The sequence below is a fragment of the Palaemon carinicauda genome, chromosome 3 (genome assembly GCF_036898095.1).
Source record: "Palaemon carinicauda isolate YSFRI2023 chromosome 3, ASM3689809v2, whole genome shotgun sequence".
In the NCBI taxonomy this organism is placed as follows: Eukaryota; Metazoa; Arthropoda; class Malacostraca; order Decapoda; family Palaemonidae; genus Palaemon; species Palaemon carinicauda.
In genome coordinates, this window is record NC_090727.1 from 110604091 (window position 1) to 110614090 (window position 10000).

Consider the following 10000-nt stretch of genomic DNA (forward strand, 5'->3'; position numbering starts at 1 on the left):
TTAGTCATTTGTGTTTGTGAACATACAAAGTCAATGAAATTACAGTAAATATCCATATAAAATAAAACAGATGGAAAATAGTTCTTTTTTTAAATAATCTCTCCAGCCACATCCTAACGACTCTAGGGGCACTCAGTAGAGCGCAGACCTCCGCTGCGGCAGCTTATTTCTGACCTTTTGCTTGACCTTAACATGTATGTATTAATTGGCGTGGATTTTCATACACTCAAATATAACCAAGTTTTGAAGTCTGTGTGGCAATGATATCCAAACTTATGGCTGATGACGTGAATTGAACATTTTTCTTGACCGTAACCTTGACGATTGACCTTGACCTTCCAAAGTTTAATAATTTCTAGCTTTTTACATATCAGTTGATCCCGGCAAGTTTCCTTCCTCTGCGATTAAAATTGTGGCCAGGAAGGTGTTCACAAACAAACACTCACACAAACACATTAAAAGAGCTCACATTTTATATAGAAAAACGACGGTCGTAAAAGTCCTTTTTCTCATCTATTGTAAATGATGGAGTATCAAATTGCCCATGAATCCACGCACCTTGCATTTGCCTACCAAATAAGCTGTGGAAAGTCAGGAGAAACGACCTAAACCGTTTAGGTATAACACTTAATGCTTGCTGAAGAAGTTTAATTGCAGTTGGTATAGACCTTCAAAGATCTCTCTCTCTCTCTCTCTCTCTCTCTCTCTCTCTCTCTCTCTCTGGTCATGAACATTGCTTCAATCATCAAAATTCAAATTCCGGGAGATTGAGAACACAAAAATGACAACTAAGGCAAAGACATTAAATCAAGCCTCCCTGTATGTTTGCATTTGTTTGAATTTGATATGCTCCAAGTTTTCTATAACGATGTGTTGGGTTAAAATAATTCAATAAGGTAGAACTTCCTACATTGCTTCATTCGAGCGTGTTGTTTTCATGCTAATGGTCGTAATACGAGAGGGTCATATCCTTAAGAAAACGTAAATTCCCTTACAACTGAAATCAATTGCAACTAAACTGTGAAAGGAAAGGATACACAGTCACTTAAAGAAAACTGAAACACAAAATACGAAAGTTCCTTTCGATTTTATCACTGAAATTCGTCTGTCTTTTATCGCTCATTCACACATTGCAACACGGATCTGCCCAGATCAAAATTTCCTTTTTGTGAGACCGTATTCTCTGCTTAGCGTTTATATTCTTGAATAAATTTTCACCCATGAGTGTTTTATCTTACGAATGTGTGAGAACCAGGGAGCAGTCGCTAATCCGCTATAACCTCTCGTTGCAACGAAATCTAGGCTGGATGTTGCACAGCAAGTGCTTTAATGAGCATTCGCCCGAAGGCAAATATATCGTTCTATTATTTTGATTATATCCAAACATTAGAAGCTAACAAGACCTTTCCTCTTCATCAATTTCGAAATCCCTCCACCCAAAATAACCTTCTCCCTTCCTTCTCCCCCCCCCCCTCCCCCTACATTGTAGATGGCAAAAAACCCCACCCCCAATCCTACAGAGTCCACCCTTATCGAAATTTTCGAGAAATTCCTGTATTGATCCGTTTCCCATTCTTTGTCGATCGGAATTCCTATTCCAATTCCCAGAATCTGATTCCTAGAACCTACTGTAAGAGCAGGATTTTGTCCTTCGCCTCCTTGGCTTTGGACAAATATTGGGACGAGATGACGTTGGGATTTTCCTCTGGGATCTCTCTGGGATTCGTCCGAAATCGACTGACATTTTCCAATCAAATATCAAATCAAAAGTTTCAGCTCGGCATCAAAAAGTATCCCAGACTAAAACCATTTTATTCTTCGATATTCTTTGAAGTAAACTTTGCATTTTATGTCATATAATCACACCGTTGTCTTTGGTACAGTGAAGCTTGATTTTATTGTGTTAGATACATTCACTTTTCTTCCTTGAATATTTTAAAACATTTGCAGTGGTATCGCCTTCTTTATAATTGTCTAGAGAGTCGCATCATTCTTTGTATACAACTAGTAAAGATATAGGAAAAATATTCACTTTCTTCCCTAGAAATCCAAAGCTATGATATACAATCGATTTCTATATTTTATATTGAAGTCAGCTCACTTGTCTCTAAATGGCTTTGCTTCGTTATGCTATTTGACTTTTTTAGTTGTTTGTTATAATAATGCAAGATGTGAGGTGAAGGAAAATATGCTTTGATAAAATAATGGCAGATCACCGGGATCATATTTGCAAGGTCTGTACCTAGATACCAGCTGCAACCCTCCAGTCAACTCAGCTGCATATCAGTTAAACGGTTTTTATTATGAGATTAATTTCAAATGAGAAACAGCTTCCCCTTTCGCGTCACTTGTTGATCCAACACCTGATGTTTTGCAGAGACGATGAGTCGGAGATGCTTCGGCAGTCATTAATTTAGGTGTCATTTTAATTAAGCTTCATTGGAGGGAAGGGAGGGAAGGGATCGTTGTCATTTCATTCATCACCTGATTAAAGTCGAGATGAATTTAGTCTTTGTTTTCCTTCGGGAAATTATATGCATAACTTTAATCACCAGTCATCTGTTATAGAATCCGAATTTTATGCTCAGCTTCTTGATTACTTGTGTAATGAAGATTTGTTACCCAAGATTTATATATACGTACTCCATACATTCTCGACGGATATATATATATATATATATATATATATATATATATATATATATATATATATATATATATATATATATATATATATATATATTGTGCCATTTCATAGCCTTCAATATTTTTTTTTTTAATTTCCGTCAAATTGGTTATTTCTTTACTAACCATAAAGACTCCCTATCAATTATATTCGGAACTGGTTTAGGACAATGGCAGGATTAATAGATTCAATGCATTTACTCGGTTGCAGAAAGCTGTTAAAGAAAGCCATTTATTGTCTTCGTTCATTTTGTTGTATGATTTATTTATAACTGTATTCAGCGGTTTAATCATTTATTAGTTTTACGAGAAAATATTTGACTGGGAGAAATGATATCCCAAGTGACATGTCAGGGGAAATTTGACTTTAGTATATCATAAGTGGAAGTGAAAAGTGTTTAGACGTTTTCTTTGTAGGAATACTTTTGAGATGTATTAACTTTAATTAACCTTTAGATTACATATCAAGTAACGAGACTTGGTATCGTTATGCATGGAATAGTTGTATTTACTATTTTCATCTGAATCCAAAAGGTTAATCATTTTATTCCAATAGGCCTACTTGGAACATCTCACTGAAATTTAGGACTTAACTGAAGTCAGTGAGAAATCTCAAGATACACTTTAGATCTCAATCCAAAGAAAATAATTTAATACCAATACGTTTGGAACAACTCAAAGAAATTAACGGTTTAACTGACGCCAGTAAAACAATTCAAGAAAATACACATGATTATTGTATTAATTTGCATGAAGGCAACGTTGTTCAGATAGGAAGCAATAATAATTTGCAGCAACTCCCTCAGTAATGTCTGAACATTACCAGTACTTGAATTATCCTCCCGAGCCATAATCTACAAATGACCCAGCAGATGGTGGATATGAAACGGGAATGCTGACTAGCAATACTTTGTAACATTAATTCAAGTTACCGATAAAGTCAATATGGAACCGAGACCATTCTAGGATCAGTAATTGCGACAGAATCACGCAGACACCGAGTCTCGGTTGTTCTCATTCCGAATGAATTGGGTCACCTTTATTGCAGAAAGGGGAAGCTCTTCGGTCGGGTTTGTTTGGCCATTTTGAACTAAAGATATTCGATCTTTAAAGGTGTACTGCCAATGCGAATTTAACCATTATAAGAACATTAAGGGAAACATTAATAGTACCTAATCAAAAGGATGCAGGATGTCTGTCTGGTAAATACATAAAAAGAGGCTCATTGTGGACTTGCATTACAAATTAAAGAGAGAGAATATTACAATGGAGAATATAAGCTTATAACGCTTAGAAAATAATTATCCAATTACCAAATGCTGATATTTCCTCCAAGAGAAGTCTTTTTATAAATCATAAAAGATAAATTGGTTTATTAGTTCATTTGTTATAAAAAATGTTCAAACAAGGATGAAGGATATCTATCCTTAATTTCAACAATAACTTTGAAACTATTTCAGATAAATATCATTACCTTTTTTTTATTTAACAAAGAATTTGAACATCTTAAAGCACGACATTTTTTCAAACCCTTCCACCCAAAATAATCGTTTGAAGAACTTCCAAAACACGCCGTGTTTCAGAGGTCTTGTGGCGCAACGGATAACGCGTCTGACTTCGGATCAGAAGATTCCAGGTTCGAATCCTGGCAAGGTCGACTTCTGAGTTTTTGACTGATAAGAAACATGGCGTCAATCTTTGCTACATAAAGAATGCAATACAAGTTAAATTTACTTTATATCGGGAAATATTTCCGTATTGAAATTCATTAAGGAAACAGAGAAATTGCGTAATGATAGGGTTATAAACTCGACAGTTATCGAGATATTGCGAGGAACAAGTAGTTAGGAATGGAGAAGATGTGCTAATTGCAGACCAACAGGTAAGCAAAAGTAAATGCAAGGTATCACTGGTGTTTCACACACACACACACACACACACACAAAATGGAGGCGTGCGAATGCATAGCATATGGAAATACATTTTAGGGTACTTAAGAACTCCGTTTACTTTTCAACTCTACTATATTTCTATTTTCTCTTTTCTGTTATATTTCCTCTGAATTCCCGCTCCATTTACTTCCGCAGCGCAAAACTTTCTTGCAAAACTGTCCCCCGACTGAAAACATCGCCAACATTGTTTACAAGTAGACCATTAATACTTCGAAATATCTGTTCCACATTACATCGTAGGTAGTGTTATATAGTTCAACATGTCTTAAATACATCATTATATTTTATAAAGTTTCCTGAAAAGTGTTCGCAACAATAATACGGAATAGGAAACTGTCTTCATCTCGTCAATTTATCTTTTGCATCTTTTAGTGAATCTGGTTTAGAATAACAAATGAAGATGATTTGTATTTCTTTCATATCTGAATCTTCTTATCCTGTCACAATGAGGATGCCCATTATGAAGTATCGATGGTAATAGGAGTATTATTAACATACATTATTCAAAGGTTATTCAAGATTGCTTTGATAAGTAGGTCTGCACTTTCCAATAAACTTAAATTTTAATGATTTTAACAAATTTGAGTCATCAGTAGGTTTTTATAGAAATACATTACCGAAATATTTTTTTTTTTTTTTTTTTTTTTTTGTATAAAGGAAATTTATCATCTAAGAATAAATTATATCATATAAATTATCTATTGGACTCTTTTCATTCGTGGTGAAAATTAGAAGTACCTTTTTTTTTTTTTTTTCCAATGTGATCGGCCTATAGATTACAATATCTTTTACTGTAGTTTATTATATGAAAATGTGACGATCGCCTGATTGAATCGATAGAAAGGTTTGCTTTCGTTCTGAAAATTTAAAGAAGCGATGTTTTAAAGTACGGAATTTGAAACTATTCCGAAAATAAATCTCCGAATATACATTAGTTCAAAGCATAGTGTTTTCACGCGGAATTGATTCGAAATAAATTAGTTATGGTGTTGTGCTTTCTTAAGATTTGGAAGTGCAATATTCAGAATTATTGAATGTTTATACTAAAGTATTTCATGGTAGAAGATATCAAAAGACTTTCTTGCACATCATAAAGTTTTAAAGATATGTCATCCTACAACATAAAAGGTTAAAGATGCATTGCCCGAAAACATTAATGTTTAAAAGTTGCAACATTCTAAAGTATGAAGTCGTAACGATGATTTAGTCTTTATTATAAAGATTTAAAAGAGTCGTTAGTTTGATCTCAAAAGAATTAAAGGAGATTGTCTGCTTATGCGATGAAGTTAGATTCCGCATTTCTTTTGTTTTTGTTTTTGGAATTCCTTTTCGCTAATACTAAAAATACTTATTAGATTAAAGGTGTGATGCATGATTATCGTGATCTGCATTTACATAAAGAACATGACAGCATTCTTCCTATAGTATTGATATGCATAATTACTACAGTCTATCCAGACAAAATTATTTGCTGGGCCTAATTATTTAGACAATGATTTATTGACAGTAAAAAAAGAAAAGAAAAAAGGTTCTTGAATTTCAGCAGTTTTAGGCTATTATTAAAGTTATTTCCATTCAAAGGAATTTATGCATAGTCATTTTGCTTTCCTATATATGGCATGTGAGCTATACATTTCCCATTAAAAAAGGAACTTGGGTCATCTTCCGCATTTTAGATCTTGCAAGAGGTTCTGTTCTGAGACATTCACTGAACTTTCTACATTATGACGCCTGCGGGTATTATTTCCCATTAGTTTAATGCAAGTTATTAAAACGTCAGGTGTAGTACCTCCGACTACAGCTGTAATAAATCCACGAAAATAAAGTAGCTACGACTGAATGCAATGGCTGTTGTGCACATGAAGAATTCATTCGCAAAGTTTGCAATCTTAGGAAAAGTCTTTGCTCTTATTTACGATGACGTCGGTGTGAATCACCTTAATACAGGACGGTGTATATTGCAGAGGGTATAGCAAAGGGGATTAGAATTAATTGCAGTTCTGCTGCTGCGCCATTAAAGGTCTTCATGATAATGAACATCTGAAACGGATCTAAGTTGGAATGCCTTCAGCGGAGAAGAATCAGGAGTGGGGTTTATTCTTAAAGTCACTTTTAATCGAATCTTTGGTTTGGTGATTAGTAGTTTTTTGGTATTTTTTTCATATGATCAATGGTGTTTTCTGTTTTTTTTTTAACCTTGGAAAATTATTATATATATATATATATATATATATATATATATATATATATATATATATATATATATATATATATTGAAGATATATTCTTATGAAAGAAACATGTTTTGGGAATCTAAGGTTTCTTGAAGGGTGCCTTTATTATTATTACTATTATTATCATTATTATTATTATTATTATTATTATTATTATCTAAACTAATACCCTAGTTGGAAAAGCAAGATGCTATAAGCCCAAGGGCTCCAATGGGGAAAAATAGCCCAGGGATGATGGGAAATAAGGAAATAGATAAACGATATTAGAAATAATTAACGATTAATAAAATATTTCAAGAACTGTAACATCAAAACAGATATTTCATATATAAACTATAAAAAGATTATGTCATCCTGTTCAACATGAAAACATTTACTGCAAGTTTGAACTTTAGAAGTTCTATCGAGTATACTAAAGGAAGGCTGCGCTAGGATTAGATTAGAAAGGCCAAAGTAATCGAGTTTATGATGAATTTAGAAGCTCAAGGACGAAGTTTCTATAATAAAAGGGCATTGGCGCATAGGAATGAGAAATAGCAGTGGTGGGTTTTCGAGATTTTCAAACGAGAGTTCAAGTAAATGAAACAAATAATCTAAAACTTCGAGGTTAAAAGACCCTCAGATTTAGAGAGGATGGTTAACAATGACGTAAATTATAAGACAATACAATACTTTGAGGTCACTGGGAAACCTGTTCAAAGATTAAATTAAAGAATAAACCAGTGACGTAGACCTAACATTTTGAAGGGAAACCTAAAAGGGACTCAACTACGAAAACATTTGTTGAAGATTGTTAGTTAAGTTGAAGATATGTCAATATATTTGAATAATTTCTATTAGGAAGAGTTCGATGAAAGTTAATGAGTAATGGTTAAGCTCTGTTGGCATTTAATGTTGTTTGTGGTTCTATTTTAACCGATTTGAATTTTCATAATTGTTAAGTTTGCTTTTATTGCACCAAGCGTTCCTATACTAAATTTTAAGGTGTGATGACAGAGCACTTTGTTGTTTAGGGTCTAATGTGTACAGAAAATATGTATTTTTTTAAGATCTAATGTGTACAACAAATGGTGTATTAACTTCTTTGGAGCCAATTTCTTTATTTGGTCGTAACGGCACAGGAGTAGCAAATTTAACTGCCTTATTTGAGTACTAGAAGTTTTTATTCCAGCTGTTATCAAGTTGTGGAATGATCTTCCTAATCGGGTCGTTGAATCAGTAGAACTTCAAAAGTTCAAAGTTGGAGCAAATGTATTTATGTTGACCAGGCTGACATGAGTCTTTTTATAGTTTATATATGACATATCTGTTTTTGACGTTGTTAATAGTTTATATGACATATCTATTTTGACGTTGTTACTGTTTTTAGAATGATTTGTTAATTTGTTCTCATCATTCATTTATTAACTTATTTACTTTCCTCACTGGGCTATTTTTCCCTATTGAAGCCCTTGGGCTTATAGCATCCTGCTTTTCAAACTAGGGTTGTAGCTTGGCTAATAATAATAATAATAATAATAATAATAATAATACAGTGAATATAGCTGGCAGCACAGAAAAGAACTCTGTGGATGTTGCGGTTGGGGGAGTTGGAGGACGCTGACGCACGTCAACCAATCACAACCAAGCAAATCCACCAGGACTTGAGCTTCCTGCCAATCCAAGTAGGCGGACCACTCTCCTCTCCCCTCCCACTCTCAGTCTTATTTCCAACCTTCCAAGACGATTCTTTCGCAATTTGTCATTTCTAGTGCTTGCGTAATTTTGCTAATATATCGGGTGGTTATTGTGTGGCTAATAAACAATATATAGCCTTCTAGAAATGTGGCATCTTGTGACTGTGAAGTGCTTGGTAGGTACCTGACGTTAGTGGTCAAGATGCTTTCGACGTGTTTACTGAAAAGATACTTCTTGAAAAATAAATTGCCTGTTTCAAAATGGCTTTCAGTAAGGATTATGATGAAACTTCGCCTCATGTTAGTTCCAACGTAAAGGTTTTGCTGATGGTGAAGATATGTCTGGGTATTGTGATTCGAGAGATAGTGGTCATTTACGTAGAGGGAAATGGGAGTTGCTTCGGCGAGTGTTGTTGGACATGCATCAGTTGTTGGTGCAAATGCAAAGTGATGGTGATAGCCATATAGTTTACAGTTTGCTTCGGTGCTTAACAAAATCAGAAATGTTGATAAGGTGGTGTATGGGAAAAACATTCAGAAACTAATAGTGTGAAAGTTTCCAACACCCTATAACTTTGGCAAGAAACAAAATGAGTAGGCATAAGTGTCAATAGTGGTGCCATGTGCAAACATTCTATCCAATCCTCGGGCATGGAAGGTCTTTAGGACGAAAAAAAAAAAAACATCTAAACGTAAATGAAATTAATGCTTCAATTTATGGCCCTTTGTGCTTACAAAGATAAGAACTACTGTCAGACTATTGAAAACAGTGTACCGGACTGGAATCAGTTCTACACAGGATTTTCTTTGTAAAAAAAAGTAAATGAAAGCCAAGCGTTTTTGTTTAGCGATTCCACGATCAAGATGTCAATATTCACAGACGATTAAATCCTACAGGCAGCATTTTAAATTGAGTGGTGCCTTGATCAGTCAACTATTTAGTTATGATCTTTGAAGTAAGAGTGGAATATACGCAGAATTTCCTGCAAATAATGCCAACCTTAATATTGCAATCCAGGATTGCACCCCATTGCAACAATTGACTTTCATGATTGAAGTGCAACCGGAATTCCAGTGGAGGAATGGCTGTGACCCGCAAGATGACCTTGAATAGGATGTTCTCCATTTCTGCATTCATCCCCCCCCCCCCCCCACATACAACTGGTCGCTCCAGAAACGGATGTCATCGATCTTCTCTGCTCAATGAGTGAGTGTTACCATAAAGTTAACAGATAAGGAGTAACGTTGCTTAAGGAGTAGGGAAAGGTTATGTGTTTTGTTCTCTTTTGTCATTGTTACCATTAAAATCACTTCCTTTGTTCGCCCCATTTTCCGCATTACATTTGAAATATCAATTTCTCCCATAAATCATATTAGCATAACAGAGGTCTGTACACTTTCTTATAAACCAAAATGATTAGAATTATTCTCTGTTTACTTTAGTACACTCGGC